This window comes from Schistocerca nitens, chromosome 9, assembly GCF_023898315.1.
Source record: "Schistocerca nitens isolate TAMUIC-IGC-003100 chromosome 9, iqSchNite1.1, whole genome shotgun sequence".
Lineage (NCBI taxonomy): Eukaryota > Metazoa > Arthropoda > Insecta > Orthoptera > Acrididae > Schistocerca > Schistocerca nitens.
The window spans coordinates 496,061,424-496,071,725 of record NC_064622.1 but is presented as its reverse complement, the minus strand read 5'-3'; the positions used below and the strand labels follow the sequence as shown (position 1 = coordinate 496,071,725).

The 10,302-nt window shown below is 45.7% G+C and overlaps 1 pseudogene; it reads right to left on the bottom strand.

Annotated features, from left to right (window-relative positions):
• Window positions 1-9,953: 9,953 nt before the first annotated feature.
• LOC126204683 (5S ribosomal RNA) lies at window positions 9,954-10,071 on the bottom strand (annotated as a pseudogene).
• Between the last annotated feature and the right edge of the window lie 231 nt (window positions 10,072-10,302).

The window sequence follows — 10,302 nt, the reverse complement described above, 5'->3', positions numbered from 1 at the left end:
GAATTTTTCGAAATTCCACCATTAAGTGGGTTAAATAGGAAATGATAGGTTTTTTGACACTATGTCGCTAATACGGCAATTCTGAAGCTAGAATTACGAAAATTGGTACTTGGTTTCTCTGTCAGAAATAAAAACATACGTGATCCAGCATTCAGTCCCTAAGTGGGTGAAAGAGTGGGTGAAAGTTTTTTCAAAATAAATCATTATTAAAGAACTACTAAAGCATTTTAAAGCTACATCTATGAAAATGGACATTTGACTTCTACCTTAGAAATTAAAAAAAAATGTTTGTCAGTGCTTTTGGAAATTCAGTCTCTAAGGGAGTCGAATGGGGGAGCGGATGGTGCAAAGTTTTATGAAATATTTCGCTATGAAAGCAGAATCTCTTTTTGGTGAGAAGTACGAAATCCGAAAAGACCATGCTTTTACGGGTTTAATTAGGGTGAAAAGTTTAGAAAGTGTTGAAATCTGTGAACTGAATCAAAGAAAGCTATTTAGCAGTCAGCACGACAAACCGGTTTTGTCAGAATTGCATAGAAAAAGAAACTGATCTTTAATGCATTAATTTTTCAGGAGGCCTAATATATGTCTACAAAATTATCTTTATTATAATTGCTAGGCAAATTAATCACTATTGACGTGCAAATAAACACCACGTTTAAAAGCGATTCTATATACTGAGATATTCGTTTGAGACGCGAGAATTTAGAACCGGGCGAAAGACTGGCGCTGATAACTATAGAACCATGAAATGTACTCGCAGTTGCGAATATAGGCAACCTTCAGCTATATAATGGAATGACAATGAACATCAGTGATGAACCGTGATCTGAACCCGGATCTCGCATTTAACGCGAGTGGTTGCCTTACGACCAGGCTACTCGTGGACGCTTCTCGGTGAGACCCGAACTTCCATCATTTGTTTACAAGAGGTTCAAGTACCGGTCCGGCACAAATTTTCATTGTCGTTATTGCATTATACTGCACATACATGAATGCTGGAGGGAACATTGCGTCTTACTGGTGAACAACACAGGTACTGCAGCATCGAATCGTCGTTAACTGCAGACCACTTACCTCATTTGCTCTTACTCTTTTTAACTCGCTATACGAAATAAAATTAAACCCTACGGAACACTTTAATTATACAATGACTGGTAGCCATCTAAAGGGTCATCGACCGTTTTATATTGTGCAGATGGTCGTAACAGCATCCAAATTCGACTAAAGGAGAACAAAAAATTTCTCAGGCTATGCAATCTACGAAACCGAAGCAGCGGGCGCTAAGCTGGTGTTATTATGTTTGGCGTAGACCCAGGAAAAGCTTCACGAGCCTTGCCTACTGCTTGTGGGCTTAGGCTAGGAAAAAAACCTAGCTGTCCATTTGTAAAGATGAAGGACTGGTTTAGTTACACTGCGTAGCCCTTTTCTGTGTAAGTACTGTCCGCCTTCCCCTATAAAACGTTGTGGCCAGTGCCCACCACGAGATCGAATGGGGCTGGCTGGCGGTGCGGGCGTTGATACTGTGTGGAAGCTATGTAAGCATAGCAGAGGCGTCAGAAGAACTGTTGTAGCAATGATACGGACTGCAAGTGGGGAAATCCACTGGTGTAGGTGGCTCTGAGAAACGGTAGCTTGTTACCGGGATGTGCAGACAACGTCCTCGGCTGTTTGCTTGCTGCTGTCCTGGGCATCCATTGAGAGCAGCTGAAACAGTATTAAACCACGACTAGGCGAGAAAGTGTTGGACGTGTACGTCACACCACAAGATGCGGAGATCGGGGCCGTGTATCTCTGTAAATCTGGGTAGGCCGCGTGTTACGGCAGACCTGATCACAGAGTACAGTGCTGGTGTAGACACTGGTGTTTGGCAGCACAGCGCACCTTGCTCGGCCTTGTAGCAGGTGAACGTTACGTGTTCCGATATTGACCAATGTAAACTTATCGATCGGTCGGGTGAACCACGTTTCCTTTTACAACAGGTCGATAGTAATGTTGTGGTAAATCGTTATCCATGCGAGCAGCTACTCGAACATGCTCTAGGCTACAGTCGCAGACTGGAGGAGGACTTACACCTTAGCTTCCACTGGACTTGTGGTAGTACACTACTGGCCATTAAAATTGCTACACCAAGAAGAAATGCAGATGATAAACGGGTAATCGTTGGACAAATATATTATACTAGAACTGACATGTGATTACATTTTCACGCAATTTGGGTGCACAGAACCTGAGAAATCAGTACCCAGAACAACAACCTCTGGTCGTAATAACGGCCTTGATTCGCCTGGTCATTGAGTCAAACAGAGGTTGGACGGCGTGTACAGGTACAGCTGCGCATTCAGCTTCAACACGATACCACAGTTCATCAAGAGTAGTGAATGGCGTATTGTGACGAGCCAGTTGCTCGGCCACCATTGACCAGACGTTTTTAATTGGTGAGAGATCTGGAGAATGTGCAGGCCAGGGCAGCAGTCGAATATTATCTCTATCCAGAAAGGCCCGTACAGGACCTGCAACATGCGGTCGCCCATTATCCTGCTGAAATGTAGGGTTTCGCTGGGATCGAATGAAGGGTAGAGCCACGGGTCGTAAGACATCTGAAATGTAACGTCCACTGTTCAAAGTGAAGTCAATGCGAACAAGTGGTGACCGAGACGTGTCACCAGTGGCACCCCATACCATCACGCCAAGTGATATGCCAGTATGGCGATGTCGAATACACGCTTCCAATGTGCTTTCACCGTGATGTCGCCAAACAGGGATGCGACCATCATGATGCTGTAAACAGAACCTGGATTCATCCGAAAAAATGACGTTTTGCCATTCGTGCACCCAGGTTCGTCGTTGAGTACACCATCGCAGGCGCTCCTGTCTGTGATGCAGCGTCAAGGGTAACCGCAGCCATGGTCTCCGAGCTGATAGTTCATGCTCCTGCAAACGTCGTCGAACTGTTCGTGCAGATGTTTGTGGTCTTGCAAACATCCCCATCTGTTGACTCAGGGATCGAGAGGCGGCTGCACGATCCGTTACAGCCATGCGGATAAGATGCCTGTCATCTCGACTGCTAGTGATACGAGGCCGTTGGGATCCAGCACGGAGTTCCATATTACCCTTCTGAACCCACCGATTCCATATTCTGCTAACAGTCACTGGATCTCCACCAACGCGAGCAGCAATGTCGCGATACGATAAACCGCAATCGCGATAGGCTACAATCCGACATCTATCAAAGTCGGAAACGTGATGCTACGCGTTTCTCCTCCTTACACGAGGCATCACAACAATGTTTCACCAGGCAATGACGGTCAATTGCTGTTTGTGTATGAGAAATCGGTTGGAAAATTTCGTCATGTCAGCACGTTGTAGGTGTCGCCACCGGCGCTAGCCTTGTGTGAATGCTCTGGAAAGCTAATAATTTGCATATCACGCCATCTCCTTCCAGTCGGTTAAATTTCGCGTCTGTAGCACGTCATCTTCGTGGTGTAGCAATTTTAATGGCCAGTAGTGTAAATAAAGGCAGCATCACAGCTGTGGACTACGTGGACACTATTGCGGTCCACCTGCATGTTTGGCGTCTTTCCTGACGGCGATGGCATCTTCCAGCAGGATAACTACCCGTGTCACACGGCCAGAATCGAGCTACTGTAGTTTCAGGAGCATGATACTGAACTGACGTTGGTGTCTCGGTCACCAAATACGCCTGTCCTGAACCCAATGAACTACACCTAGGACACCAGCGGGCTCCAGCTCCGCGTTCTCATATCACCGCTCCGTTATTTACGTGGATTGCGCGATCTGCTTGTAGAAACGCAATGCCGTGCCTTAGGAAAGCTAGCAAGGATTTGTGGATGCCGCGCCACTCAGAATCGCTTCCGTATTGCGTTCTGAAGGCGGACCAACACGCTATGTTTTGGCCAGTCAGTGTACGAGCTGCCTGCGCCCGCTGTATTCCTTCATGCAGAAACGATAACGCCTTTTAGAAGCACCAAATGTACAGTTTATTACAAACATAAGAAATTCTTTAAGCTGTGAATGACCCAGTCTTAATCATCTATTGTCCAGAATTTTTCTGGTTTGATGTAGCTGAGAATGAAGAAACAGTTGAAAGTTGCCCCACTTTTGCACGAGCACTAGCTCTGTGTTCGGAGGAAGAGCGTTCCTGCGAGTGGAGCAGCTACACGCTCCACGTGATTTTTTTTTTTTTGGGGGGGGGGGGGGCGGGTTGGGGGTAGGTCGTCAGACGGTGCACTGGCCATCATGCTTAGGCCACGGAATGGGGGAGACGTGCGATCTGGGAGCAGTCGGCGGGGTCCGCGTGGCCGGCTCTGGCCGAGCCCCTTGACAACCTGCGAGCGGTAATCGAGCAGCCACGGACTGGGACAGCTTCCCGGCGCTTTTGGTGTCGTCAGTGCCACCGAGGCCAAAGGGAGGGTTACAACCCTCTGTAGTTATCTCTAATTAAACTACTCATCAACACATTGCGTCTTCCCGTCATATACTTTCCGGGCTGAGGAAAATGGTTCAAATGGCTCTGAGCACTATGGGACTTAACACCTGAGGTCATCAGTCCCCTAGAACTTAGAACTATTTAAATCTAGCTAACCTAAGGACATCACACACATCCATGCCCGAGGCAGGATTCGAACCTGCGACCGTAGCGGTCGCGCGGTTCCAGAGTGAAGCGCCGGGCTGAGAAAAACGGCTAATTTGTCTGTTGGAAATAATGTATTGTATTGATGTGACACTGTGGTCTACATATTCCGTCTCTGACTAGTAAGCAGAACATATTGGGCCCCAGGTTCGATCCCAAACACTCAGACCTTGAATAACGATTATCACCAATGGCAATCAATGGCCTCCCGTATAGGCAGCCATCCACGTTCTACAATTCGCCGTGTCAAAGGAGTGGAGGAGAACAAAGGGGCTCTGGGCAACATGTTGCCCTCAGGATGAGACACTGCCCCTAAAGCACAGGAGAATCAGGAATCATCGACAACTCCATTAGAGACACATGAGCTGTATCCACGGAACAAGTTACCTGCAGCTGAAAAATTGGCGTGACGATCTCCCCATTGGCAAAATAATCCAGTTTAGACAGCCATTCAGATCCAGACGGGGACTATCAAGTGGAAGGTGACCATGAGGAAAAGAGTGCATAGACAAGAGAAGGGTAACATTCGGTGCGCGGGGGTCAGTAAAGTGGAATGAGATAAGAGTTTCTTGTCAGACGAATTTATCGGAACGTGAATAGCAACAGAAAATGGTATAGCTGGAGTAGACCGCGTTATGGACAGGAACGTATGGCTGAGAGTGAATTATTCTTCTTCTCAATAGTCGCTTTGGCCTGGAAGGCTATATGCGCTCTCTACACTACTTTATCAGTCATTTATAGCCCATTGTTCTTATCTCGGGCCTACTCAATATTCTTGTTGATATAATCCTTCCATCTTTCTCCTGGCCATCCTCATCCCCTTCTAGGGTTTACGGATGCTGACAACCCTACTCGCAGTAGCCTTTCCTCTTCCATCCTAATCAGATGCCCTTTCAGTCTTCTTCTCTTCATTCTTCGTCCGGTATCAGTTTGTTCATACAGCTCTGCCAGTTCCTAGTTTTCAGTATCCTCCAGTCCCGTGACTGGGCGGCCCTCCTGTCGCCAGATATTCTCCTTAACAAATTATCTTTTTCTCGACGAAGAGCAGTTTTTGCTCATCTGATTTCCTTAACGTAAATGTTTCAGACCCATTTAGAGCTACCGAGAGAACTGCGCTCTGGTATAACCTGATTTTAAAACTTGTTGAAACGGCTCCACTGCACAGCACGTCCCATAAGCCAAAATGTGCTCTACTTGGCGCTGCGATTCTTAACTTAATTTTAATTTTCATTCCATTCTGTCCGCTAAAGATGTTTCCCAAATACGTAAATAGGTCTACTCATATAAAATGAAACTCGTCAACTGTCAGTAGGCTACCATTGTTGAGTTCCTTGCTCATCTATTCAGTCTTTTATTCTTTGATCTGTAACTTTGCTTACCTTGCAGTTTTTCTGTAAGAAGTTATCATGGACTGCAACTCTTCTTTGCTATCACTAATTACAACAAAATCGTCCAAATTTGCAAGCCGATTAAATATTTCCCAGCCTTATTGCGGCGAGACTTAATTTTCTGTGTTCGCTGGCAATTTTTTCTAAAATTAAATTAAAAATATCAGAGATAATGCATCTCCATATATAAACTCAGTTTTGAGCTCAAAATGATCTGACAGTCCCGTACTAATCTTAAATGTGTAATAGGTTTCCTGTAAACACGTCCGCACTGGACACATATCATTTTGTGCAACCTGAAGCTCATCACAATCGACAGCAAAACCAACCCTATCAGCAATAGTTTCAGTATACATGACGAAGTCACAAGCATAACACAAAGGTATGTAATAATACGTAAGGATATTGAATGTGCAGTTAAGTACATAAGTAGAGATGAAAATCTAATACTCATGTGCGATTGAAAAGTGGTAGTAGCAGAAGAAATAGAATGCAGGGTTACGAGAACATATCGGCTCGAGTAGTAGGAATGACGAGAAGAAAGGCTAACAGAGCTCTGCAGTAAACTTCAACTGGTAATAGTGAAAACACTTTTCAAAAATCACAGTAGGAAGAGGAGCACTTGGAAAAGTCCTGGAGACACGGGAAGATATCAGCTGAGTTACATTGTGGGCAGACAGTAATTACAAAATCTGATACTGAATTGTAAGGCATACCCGGAATCAGATGTAGACTCAGACCACAATTCAGTAAACGTAAAGAACAGGCTGAAGTTTAGGAGACTTGCCATAACACAGATATAAAAGTGATGACGAACGTCGGGCCTTACGGCAGGCAACAGTCTGGCTGTTATCCCACCACTGTTGGGTGTCTCCAGATACATCTTCCCCTGGAACCTCATTTACTGGAGTAGTCTTCAGTGGTGACTCCCACTTTGAACTAGCCCCGATGACCTGCGAAGACGCGTCTGGAGATGCCCTGGACAGTGGCGGGATACCAGCTTGACTGTCCGCCTGCTCCGCTGAGTGGTAACGTCTTTGCCTACCCTGCAGTGGGCCCGATTTCCATTCGCGACAAAACCAAGTCCAAACAAAACAGAATTTGATAACAATACAGACATTGCACCCATGAAACGTAAAGGTACCTTCATCTTTACCAGTGTATTTGTTAACTTGTACATAAAAGTTTATTACGTTACAAGGAAAAAAATTCACGCAAGTCACCCAATGTGGCGTCACCTTAAATAAGACTTGCAACCCGGCGGCCGAACTTCGCCAATGGGACCTCTCCGCCAACAATGACATACGATCTTTTCTTTCTTACGAACTTGACTGTCCCCCGCCATAGGGCCTGCGAACCAGCAGGGATGGTCTGGGGGTGTAATTTCACTTCATAACAGGACCCATTTGGTTCTCATTCACTCCACCCTTATAGCACAGCGGTATATCAATGATATTCTAGGCCACGTTTTGTCGCCCTTAATGGCGAGTCCTCCCTAGCGTACATTTAACAAGATAATGCCTGCCCATATATGGCGAGAATTTCTACTACTTGTCTTTGTGCTTGATAAACCCTACCTCAGCCAGGAAGGTTTGCAGGACTGAATCAGCAGACACAAATGTCGAAACAACATTCTGTGCCGTTAAAAAAAAAAAGAATGAACATTAATTGTGCAAGAGGAATTCGACAGTTAAACGCATAGGAAAGAACGGACAGAAGAAGAAGAAATATACTGAAAGACTCTAAGAGAGGGAAGGAATGTCTGACATGATAGAAAAAGAATTATGATCGGTGTGGATGACACAGGGGCCCAGTATAACTGGCATAAGCTGGTGCCAGTGCACCATGTGGCAAAGAGGTTCCAAGACGACAGATAGAGGCCAACAACAGACTCACAGGAAACGCGCCGCCAACGCCTTCTCCGCCACCAGTATTTAGATCGCCAGTGCAGACCGCAGGGCGAGTCTGTCACAGTCTGTCGTACCGAGTAAGTTCCAGCGTCATCAGTTGCAGCCTACTGGGAATAGCAGTACCAGTTAGCTCCGCCACTAACTCAGAGGCAGGCAGCACATAGCAACCATAATAGTGAACATAGCGGACTTTGTACTTCGCCAGCAGTAAGGCTAATGTGGACTATATACAGAGCTTGTGCCGCAACGGCTATTGTGAGATATGTAAATTTCTATTCTTATGAATAAAGAAGCCAGTTAATCTATGCATGAAGTTTGTGTTATAGAAAGAGGATCTACAGCGAAAACTTGGTGATATAAAACGTGGCGACGAGAATCTTTTAGTAAAGAAGATTTTTATTGCTTCTCTTGTGTTTCAGACTGCAGGGGTGATCGATTTCAGTGTTTGCTAAATTTCTGTTGTGTTCTTGCATTTATTCCAGGAGGGGTGCCCCAGAACTACATCAGATTTCTCTTTTCAGAGACCCTGCTTTTTTTTTTTGTTTTGCTGTAACATATTTGTGTAAACCATGACCACCCCGCCCCTCCGCCCAATACTCCTGTACTTCAGCCACAGATGACCAGTGTAATGGATCTAACACAAACTTTTCAGTTTCAGAATCAGAGAATTGCCGCTTTACTGACGACGCTACAAAAACTACTGGCAGCACAAGCTGCGTCAGCCACCCTACAGACCAGCCGACTCACTCCCAAAAGTGCCACCGACCAGCATATCACTGTTCCGGCAAGAGGAATGGCTGGAATACCTCACACAGTTCCAAGCTCATTTTCCAGTTCATCGCATTCAAGGAACTGTGAAGTTACAATATAATCTTTCAATTTTAGGGTCCCACTGTTCTGGTTAATACAAAAACTATTCTCAACTGCACCTTCCGACGAACTCAGTAATGACCAAGTAATCGCTGCATTAACTCAGTACTACGATCAGCAACTTTAAGTAGCTGCAGTCAGATCTCATTTTTTTCGTTTCCAGAAAGAGCTGGAAAAGAATAAAGAATTAACGAGCGAGACTAGAAACTGTAAATTTAAGTGTAAATGTGGCAACTTTTATAGTGACTTAACGATTAGAGATGCAATAACATTCACTGTCTCCCATAGCAGAATACAGAAACACATCCTAAAGTAGTCTGATCCTACACTTCCTCAAATGTTGCAAATCTTATAGCAATATGATTCGGGTTCCACAGTGGCCGATGCGTTTGACCGGGGTCGAGTCTACAGGTGAAGTACAAAGTTTGCTATGTACGCTATACTGCTTGCTATGTGCTGCCAGATTATAAAATAGAGGCTGTGACTGTGGCTGTGACTTGGCGTAACTGACTCTAACTAACTGGAACTAACTGGCCTCCAGCCCACAGGGGCGATCGTAAATACTGCCAGCTGAGAGGGCGTTGGCGACGTGTTTCCAGTGAGTCTGTCATTGGCCTCGATCGAACTTCTTGTGATCTCTATGCTGCACAGTGTGCTGGTGTCAGCTCATGCCAGCACACTACATAGCTGCAGCTAGATATGAGTTCTTTCACTTGCAGAAAAGGCTGAAACGTACATACCGCCAGTGGTACACAGAATTAGCGGGCATGACTAGGAAGTGTAAATTTAAGGGTAGTTGTGGCAACTTTTACAGTGAATGATACATGATAAAATAACATTCAGTGTCCAAGATAGCAGAATACAGGAACAGATATTAAAGTACTCTGATCCATCACTTCCCCAAGCATTGCAAACTAAACTAAACTCCTCCCAAACAGGCTATGAAGGTCCAATGGTACCAACCGGCCACCGTGCATCCTCAGCCCATAGGCGTCATTGGATGCAGATATGGAGGGGCATGTGGTCAGCACACTGCTCTCCTGGCCGTATATCAGTTTCCGAGACCGGAGCCGCTAGTTCGCAATCAAGTGGCTCCGCAGTTTGCCTCACAAGGGCTGAGTGCACCCCACTTGCCAACAGCGCTCGGCAGACCGGATGGTCACCCATCCAAGTGCTGGCCCAGCCCGACAGCGCTTAACTTCGGTGATCTGACGGGAACCGGCGTTACCATTGCGGCCAGGCCGTTGGCTCCAAGCATTGCAAATATTACAGAAATATGTTTCGGGTTCCACAGCGCCTGATGTTTCACCATGCGCTGATTTGTGGTATCGAGTCGCTCCTTGTTCACAACCGCCCAAAGGAGCCACATTAACTATCGTGTACACAGCCGCGCGAACAGCGACGTATACATGTAAACAGACCTGTGAACTTAGTCAAGTCATGCCCTAGATGTTCTGCTCACCATAAAAGAGAGGATTGC